Source organism: Delphinapterus leucas, chromosome 17 (assembly GCF_059928025.1).
Source record: "Delphinapterus leucas isolate spDelLeu-1000000601 "Yukka" chromosome 17, BTC_Dleu_Yukka2, whole genome shotgun sequence".
Taxonomy (NCBI): Eukaryota; Metazoa; Chordata; class Mammalia; order Artiodactyla; family Monodontidae; genus Delphinapterus; species Delphinapterus leucas.
The window spans coordinates 48,893,397-48,902,669 of record NC_143145.1 but is presented as its reverse complement, the minus strand read 5'-3'; the positions used below and the strand labels follow the sequence as shown (position 1 = coordinate 48,902,669).

General features: G+C 34.9%; 1 long non-coding RNA gene across 1 annotated transcript in view; it reads left to right on the top strand.

Annotated features, from left to right (window-relative positions):
- LOC149746974 (uncharacterized) overlaps positions 1-7,252 on the top strand; it is a 29,442-nt gene extending 22,190 nt beyond the window's left edge. The window contains exons 4-5 of the long non-coding RNA XR_016388385.1: positions 496-577; positions 5,261-7,252. This is a non-coding gene — a long non-coding RNA (uncharacterized LOC149746974). The remainder of the gene's footprint in view (positions 1-495; positions 578-5,260) is intronic.
- The last annotated feature ends 2,021 nt before the right edge of the window (positions 7,253-9,273 follow it).

The window sequence follows — 9,273 nt, the reverse complement described above, 5'->3', positions numbered from 1 at the left end:
AACTATTAAAATATATGGAAATCTAGCACTGATGGACTCCTTAGGTATTTTAAAGGAGACTGATCCTCCCATTTTGGATGCTGCTTCTCAAGATTTTAATTTATCTAAGTTTTGTGCCATTTGGGACCAAGAAATGAAGGGAGCTCCCTTTCGTGCTCATTAACAATTTCATAATCTAAAATTCTTCACTACATCGGGTAGGAAATTAATTCTGCCGTCAGAGAAGCCATAAGGAACAGTGCAACACTCTGGCATTACTGCATCACATTTTTCTTCCACTTGTTTCCTAGAATGTTAACATTAGCGGTATTTATGTAGTCTGAGCATAGGACTGGGCTATGCAGTTGACTCACAGGGTGTCTTATGTCCTCACTTATGAAGTGGGAATAACAGATACAGGTACTTCTTGGGCTCTGGTGTGGATAATGTTTGCATTGTTCTTTGAGATCACAAAAGAAAAATAAGTTTATGTGCTGTAACATGTTCTTATTTTAGTGATTGGTGAATTATTCTCTGTAACCTGACTTCTGCCCATGAGAGGACCTTCCCCAACAATCTCCCAACGCCTTATGAGTAGGTGAGTCTGATAGGTTGTTCAAATACCTTGTGTAAACAGTGTAACTGTTTAGTAACTGAAATTTGCTATGGGTAATTTTGGTAATATGTCTATAAAAGCTGTTTTACATTTTAATTTTTTTAATATAAAAACCTATTTTTAAACTGTTTTGGCTTTCTCTGTTTTCCCATTCATTCTTCGTGAAATCTGACTTCAAGAATTTTCCTTCTCTGATTAAGCAGTGAGTGGAGAAAACAAAGGCTTTAGAGTCCCACAATTGCAATTCAAATCTGACTCCAAATCTGCCACTTATTGTTGGCATGACCATTAGAAACTATTAATTTATGTGAGCCTTAGTGTTCTCATATATAAAGTAGGGATAATGAAACCAACTGTAGTAAAGTGGCCAACACATAATAGGATCACAAGAGAAGGAAGAATGCATCATACTCTTAATGGGAGGAGGAATTCGTATATTAAGTATCACTAAGATATCCCCTAGCATGCCCTCTCTATAATTCTTTCTCAGAGTATCCAGGAACCTTCCCGGCAAAGGTGCTACTCAATAACTGTCTTGTTGACCTACATTTCATGAGGCAAATACAGACCTGTTTCAGCTTAGGAAATATAAATTTAATTAAAACAGGTCTCACAAACTGGTATAATTGGTTGCCTCACAGTTGGGATATTAAGTGGCTGAAGAGCAGGGAGAAGAAGAGAAACTCTTTATGCATTCTTGTAATTCTTGAATTTTGAAACATATAAGTATATTACCTATTCAAAACATAGATGACTAAGATTTTTTTGGTTTATTTTGCTTATTGTTTGCTTATTGTTTAGAGCAAACTCTAAATTTTCAGCTTTCTTCCAGTAAAACCAACTGGAACACTTCACACATAATGGAGAATAACCACCATTTTCAGGTTTGGGATTCAGTGAATTGCTAGGGGTACTAAGGACAACTTTGTTTTAATACTTTTTACACCCAAATCCCTTCTATCGTGATGAGGCATAAGTGGCCTTTTACCTTTCAATTTAGTGCTTACCCTTATTAAATTTACCAGTCAATTGGCTAATATTTAGAGAAAGAGCCTCTGCTCTATGTATTACCAGAGTTGCCACCAGACCCTTGCTCAAAACTCACCAATCCCTCCTTTGAACAGGAACTAACGTATATCTTTAAGTCACAGGGTCTGGACACAAAGGAAGTTATAGGAAGAGAAAAAAAAAACTGGTTAGAATCAGCTGAAACCAAAATGGCTACGAATCTGACCTCCAGCAGACCCTGAGTCTCATTTTATGCTGATTTTACTATATAGTATACTATATGACACACCTACAGGTGACTATGACCGGATGTCACAAAGCAAAAAAGGACAGAAAAGGGGTGGTACCCCATTTCCAGGGAAGCCCTGCTTCTTTCCCAGAAAACCAATGCACGTGCCTCACCGTCATTAGTCTCACTCCTACCCTCATCGTCCTTATTCCTTAAAAGCAAATCCCTCTCACCATTAAGGTGAGAAGTTGATTCGTGAACTAAGTTTCTACTTCTCCATTCTCTGACCATTGAATAAAGCTGCTTCAATCTCAGCTTCGGTTTTATTTTGGCTGCATGAACTCAAATGGAGAAAGAACCTTCCCCACTGAGGCAGAGGGCCTCAGCAGGGCTAGGGAGCAAGCAGGGGTCCATAAGACTTAATTTCGTAAAGTATACATAACAGTGCTTTGGGAAAATTCCTTTAAAATAGTCAAGTAATGACATGAATGTTCACAGAATGCATAAAGCTTGAAGGTATTCCTTTCATAGAATCTTTTCAAGAAGTAATACTTATTCTGATAATACTACTGTTACTAAAAAATATTTTTGAACCATTTGTTTGGAGATGTCTTTAGACTCAATTTACAATCTCATGTTTGCACAGTTATAGCTAATATAGACGAGTAAATAAGAGATGATAAGTCCACCATAGTTTAGAGTAGGAAAAACTCATTTCAATAGAGATTGACTAAGGAATGACAGGGCATCTGCTCCACACAGAGCAATCAGCTCACTGCTTTAAGGGAATATTTTAAAAATAATTTGTTCATTATAAAACTATATAACAGAATATGTGCATCCATGAATGATTTTCTTTTCAGAATTATCTAGGTAAGCAATATAATAATACTATGATTGCTAAAATATTCTTAAATTAGCCATTTAGTGTGCCTTTAGACTCAGTTTGCAAGTAATGTGAAAGACTTAATCTCATTTTTGTTTGGTTATCGTTAATGCAGGACACTAAATGAAAAGATAAATCCTAATATAATTCAGAGCTAAGAGATAGCATTTCAATAGACATTGGCCAAGAAATTATCTATGAAAGAAGTAAGATTTAAATTAGACCTTGAATACAAGTACCATTTGGAGATGTGTAGAGAGATAAAGATAGCACTCTATGCGGAAACAGCTGTGTAAACAAAGGCATCAATACTGGACAACTCAGATTCTGCTCATGAGAGAGTAAATAGATGTAAGTGAAAACAAATATGTAAGGGAAGACTGAGAAACAAAATTAGGGTAAGAGTTTGTACGAAATTGTGGAGAGCTGTGGGCATATATGAGTTTTGATTAGCATGATGCCACTGGTAGCCATACACCACATTCAAAAACCATTTTTATTATTTTGCTATAAGGCTTTCCATTAGCAGTTTGATGGGATTCATTGTTTGGTAATACTTCAGTCTGTATGCTGCTTTCATTACCTAGTATAAGCAAGATTCCTATTAAAGATTTTTTATTTCCTATAACATTTCTATTTTAATTTGTTAGATATTTATAGTTTAAAATATTTGATGAAGACTCTATGACCTTTGGAAGATCAGAATAGGAGAGGTATGAAAAACAAATGACTCCATTCATTAAAATGTGAAAAAGTAGCTTATTTTCCCAAGAGTGGTGCATGAAAGGCCACTGTGTAGATTACATAATCTTGCAAAGAAAACAACAAGCCTGTTTTTCACCAAAGCGGATCTGTTGGAGTTTTCTTCTAGTTCCTACTTCATTCTTTAATTCACAGTTGTATGACTTCTTTATTCTCCTTGTTTTACATTGTTTACTATTTCTTCCTGTCTTGACTCTTATTCCACTAACTTGTCCTAAAGCCTCAAAATCTCCCACCTATACCGTTATGTTAGTCACCACGGCAATGCTTAGGGCAGGTTATAATATATAGGCAGATACTGCCTTTATCTGGCATGTTCCCTTTGTGAGTACTTTTCAAACATCTTTCAGTGTTTGGTACTTTCTTCATTCCTGATCATTCAGTATGTCCATGACCTCAAGTGAAATCACTGTAACACTTTTACTAAGTATTATGAGAGATTGGACATGATAATATTATGGGACTCTCTAAAGGAAGTAACAAATCTGAACTAGAAATCATTATGCAAGGCTTCCTAGTGGAGAAGAAACCTAAGGTTAGCCAAAGTGATAATCAGGAGCTACTCAGGCAAAATGTTGAGGTAAATAAATGCTGTCAGAAAGCATGGAATAAGCAAGTGTTCAGAGGAGAAAGAGCTGACGGTTTTGAGGGAACTGCAGGTGACTTGGCAGAGATGGCACATGGGCAGTGAATCTGAGATGGGCGTGAGGAATGAGGCTGACAGGGTAATCAAAGCCTGGGTTGTGAAAGGACATGGATGCCATAGGATAGATGATGTCTTTCATCCTGAAGGTAAAAAGATGCTACCGACAAATTTTAAGGAGGAATATTACATGAAAACATACAAAGTTTTAGAAAGATTTTTCTAGCTTCAATGTAGAGAATGTGTTAGGAGTGCTCAAGACAGGAGATAAGGAGTTCCACTCAGAAGATATTTTAATATTCTGAATGAGAGATGATAGAACCCTGAAGTGGAAATATGGTAGAAGGAATGGAATGAAAGGGAATACTCTAGTGATGTTATGCGGGTAAAATGAACAGGATTTTGTGCTTAATTGAATGTGAGGAGTGAGTGAAAATAAAATTTAATCTCTGAGAATTAAAAAGTATAATATATGTAATGTTTTCTTCAAGCTAGTATTCAGAAATATTAGTTTTGATTTAAATTCTGTTTATACCATAGTGTTCTATCCATTATAGGGATAGAATTTTGTGTAATTTTATAAAATTGACTTCCACTTAGTCTGTATTTGTTTCTAGTACATTTTTAAAGATTCTTCATTATGTGTCTAGTTTGATGAATTCCTATGATAATGTCTATTAACTGTCTTTATCCAGGTATTACTAGACTGGCAATGGCTTCTATTTTTGTAGCTTGAGAGTCTCTCTCTCTCTCTTTCTCCCCTCACCTTCTTCTTTCCCTCTCTCTGTCTCTGTCCCTCTCTCTCTGTCTCTGTCTCTCTCTAATTACTTTCATTACTTTCATTTCATCTCTTCTCATTGCTTTCTTATTTCCAGGTGGTAGTGAGTGGGATTTAATCCTAATTGGATCCAAGCTGAGGCCAGATCCTTTCTTTCACAAATTATGGGCCCCGTTTCATACCAATTCACTTTGGTGGGTGTGTATGTGTGTGTGGAGTGGTGGTATTTTTGAGCCCCTTGTATGGTGGGCTACATAAATACAGTAATAAAAATTTTTTTAAATAGAATTTTTATGAAGAAATAAGAGCAATTCATATCCTATAAGAAGCCTATAAATAACGTTTTCCTTCTCCTTCAGTCTTTGCCAGACTGGCTAAGCTGCCATGACTTAAACGAAGGGTCTGCAAAATGATCTGAGACAGCAGAAATAAGCCTGTTTCTTATATGAGACACAGGATTTATTAGATCCACTTTAGAGATTCTGTGAAAAGTTTTAATTTTAAATGGATTTTTAAATGTCCTCCCCCTTTTCTTCTTTTAAAATCAATATTTTCTGCCTCGTGTCTGTATTTTTTAAGTGTTAACCCTCAAATTGAATATACCCTGTGCTTGGCAAATGAATATTAAATGATTTTTCCTGGAAAATGTGTTTGCTCTTTAAATTTGACAGTCATTGCTTATATGGTAAATGTTGTCAGTGCCAAGAACTACCTGGCATGGCTGCCAGCTACAGGTCCATTATTTTCATTGCCTTTAACCTATAATAAATATTTACTGCTTTCCATAGAAAGAGACTGCGTAGCTAAGCAGGATGAAAAGTAAGTTTATTCTTCTGAACCTTAGTTTCTGCTTTCACATCTAAAAGATAACATTAAACGCTTCCTCTGTGTACTACTGTCTTTACAAAACTGTTTCTTACCACTTATTTTGTGAAATGCTCACATCAGCCAAATCATGTCTATTTGAAATGACAGTTTGAATTTATGACTAAGTGAGACCCAAATTCTGCTTCATCGTGGAGTTATCTACATTTTTTGTTTTGTCATTGGGAGAAGGTTCTGAATTTTAATAGAATTTTTTGAGGAATGTATGCCTTTAAGTATAAAATCACCAGGATTTGCTCCGGGAATTTGGAGAAGAACTAAGCCTACAGGTAAAAATCAAGAGATCCTAATTGGGAAGAGGCAGAATTCAAAGGCTAGGAGGATGCTTTGATCTTTTAGATATGCAGGCTGGCAATGGGGACCCACTGAAGACGATTAAACTGAGGCATGGCATATAAATGTCATTGTGAAATGATTACTCTGATGATATGTGGAGACTGAAATGGTAGAGTCAGGAAAAGTGGGGTTTAATATAAACAAATACAGTAATTGAAAGAAATACAGCAATATTGTACATCAGGAATATCATAATAGTGTATGTGTGTAAGTACCTAGGCACATGAATTTTTATTGTGAGAATTTTTATAATAATAAATATTTGGAAAGAGCTTAAATTGTCAAAAATCAGGGATTGGTAAAATAAGTACGCTACTCTCCACTCTAATGAAGCCACTGAATTTGATTTCTAAAAAGCATATTTAGTACACAATGTTCACGGTACATGGTTGACATAAAATAATGTTCATGACACATTAAATGAAAATTGAATATCTATATGACAGATTCATATTATATGCAAATAAACACATCTAGATGGAAACACTAAAATGTCATCTCTAAATGATCAAGTTATAGTTGATTTTATTTTCTCCTTTTATTGGTATTTAGATTTATTTTCTGAATTTTTATAACAAGTGAGCACTGTATGCATGATTTCTGCACTTGTCCACATGCTGAAATATTATAATGCAGCACTATGGATGTGGTCATGAAATTTGAGAGAAGGGCACAGTTTTGGAAGTCAGTGTTAGATTGAACTGGAATTTGATGACATTGAGTTCATCTAGAATTCTAATAAATTTCATGTGATTGACCAATGTCACCACCAATGAAGCTCTACAATGTAGTCATTTCTCAAATATTAACTTTATGTGTATCACAACCTTACTTCATGGGAGAGAAAATGTGTGAAGAAAGAAAACAGCCTTACGGTCAAGGAACTTTTGTATGGTAATGTCTTATAGTATAGTCTCTAACTACATAGGATAATTATATCGGGCAAGGATAATCTACCACTAGCAAACCTTTGAAGTTTTCAGCTACAAAGAAATTACGTCTCTTTCCAAATAAAAGTTTAAACTCCCTTATATTCTAACAAAATATTTTCAGTTAAAATAGACAATGAATTAAGTGAAAATGTATGGCATCAGCCAAACATCATGTATGCTTACTATAAAAAAATTTTTTTTCAGTCACAGACAAAATACACCAACCAGTGCATTATGATTTACTTCATTCAAAACATATTTTCATTATCTATCTTGTGCAAGGCACTGTGCTAAGCCCTGCAGAGCATACAAAACTTATGAAATATAGTATGATCTCAAGGAGGTAATAGTCAGATGAAATGACATAAGTATTGATAGCCAGAAAGCAAGGTAAATATAACAAGGTAACTATAACAATAAGAATCATACAGACAACTAGTTTAACTGAATAAGAAACAGAACTCTTTAAGTTTTAGATTTTCATAAGAAGCTGAGAACAATGCAATAGGTATTGCGTACCCTGCCACTTCAGAGGGTGGCAGTAGATGCAAGACTTTCCAAGAAACTATGAGAGCTGTTATGCCATCATTAACCCACCATGTTCCTATAGACAAAAGTAACCCACTTTACTGAATGGAAAGTTTTCAGCTCAAAGGGAGGTTGTATAGAGGAGGATTTTGAGAAACTGAAAGAAGTGAATTATGTTCTCAATTATTAAGTATGTAACTGGCAACAGATAGCTAGCAAGAAAACCTGATCAGCTCCTCCGCAGTCCTAGGTCTTGAGTGAGTAGCAGTAAGAATCTACACACATAATTTTAATTGTCATAAGAAAATATTAATTTCTAATTTTGACTATGGAGTATATACTCACAGTCCCAAAATCAAGTGATTGCTGATGGTTTCAAAATACTGCTTCATATAGTAGATACAAAGTTTACACCTACATGGATCATATAACTAAGTCCTTAAGAGTTTAAGTCATGATACATGATGGCATAAGCTATATATATATACACACACACACACACACATATATATATATTAAGAGTTAGAACAATGATTCTGTGATATGAAGAGTTAGATGATTTTTTTCAGAACAAGGTTTGTTCTCACAGGTTACACCTATTTTATAATCACAAGATTATAAAAGAAAATTTTATAAGAAATCACAAGGATTTGAGGAGCAATCTATTTATTTTGAGTAGAATGGGGTAAAATTCTGCCATTGTGCATTTCAAATCCGGGAAAGGGAAGCTGAATTATTATATGTAAAAATACATATTTTTGAGACAAATAGCTCACTATTTGGATAAAATAAAGCAAAATCCATACCTCATTCTTTGTAACTTCCAAATTGCTCAAATGGCTAAAATACTTAAATACAAAAATAATCCATAAAAATAGCATAAGAAATCTTCCTAGGGTTTAATTTTTTGAAAGTACTCTAAGAATGGGGAAGACCTGAGTACAGTAATAACTTCAGACAACATAAAAGATAAATTTGAAAATATAAACATTTTCAAGAGTTTTTAGGGGACACACACTCCAAGTCAAATACATAGAAAAAGTTGTTCTATATCCCTCATAGATACACAGTTCCTGAGGTGGCTCCTAATGATCCTTATCCTCGTGTATTATCCTTCTCTTAAATGTGGTCTGGATCTGGTGACAGTTTCCAACAAATAGAAAAAGCAAAAATGATGGATGTTACGTTCATGATTAAATAATAAAGGACTGTATCTTCCTTTCTCTGGCTTCGACACCTTAGACTGCTGCCATGTCATGAGGACATTCAGGGAGCCACTGGAGAGCCCTATGTGACAAAGAAACAAGACCTGACAGCAACAACATGAGCAATCTTGGAAGGGGACTCTCCCCCAGTTGAGCTTTGAGATGACTGTAGGCCCTGCAAATATTTTGATGGCATCCTGCCTGAGAGCCGGAGCCTGAGGCTTTGACACTCCCAGCTAACTTGCACCTGTTTTCCTATATCTGTTTCCATAGAAACTGTGAGATAATAAATGTCTGTTGTTCTAAGCTGCTAAAGTTTTTGGACTATTTGTTACACAGGAATACATAATTAATAAACCTCTTAATTCTTTTTTTTTTAACGTCTTTATTGGAGTATAATTGCTTTAAAATGGTGTGTTAGTTTCTGTTTTTTAACAAAGTGAATCAGTTATACATATACATATGTTCCCATATCTCTTCCTTCTG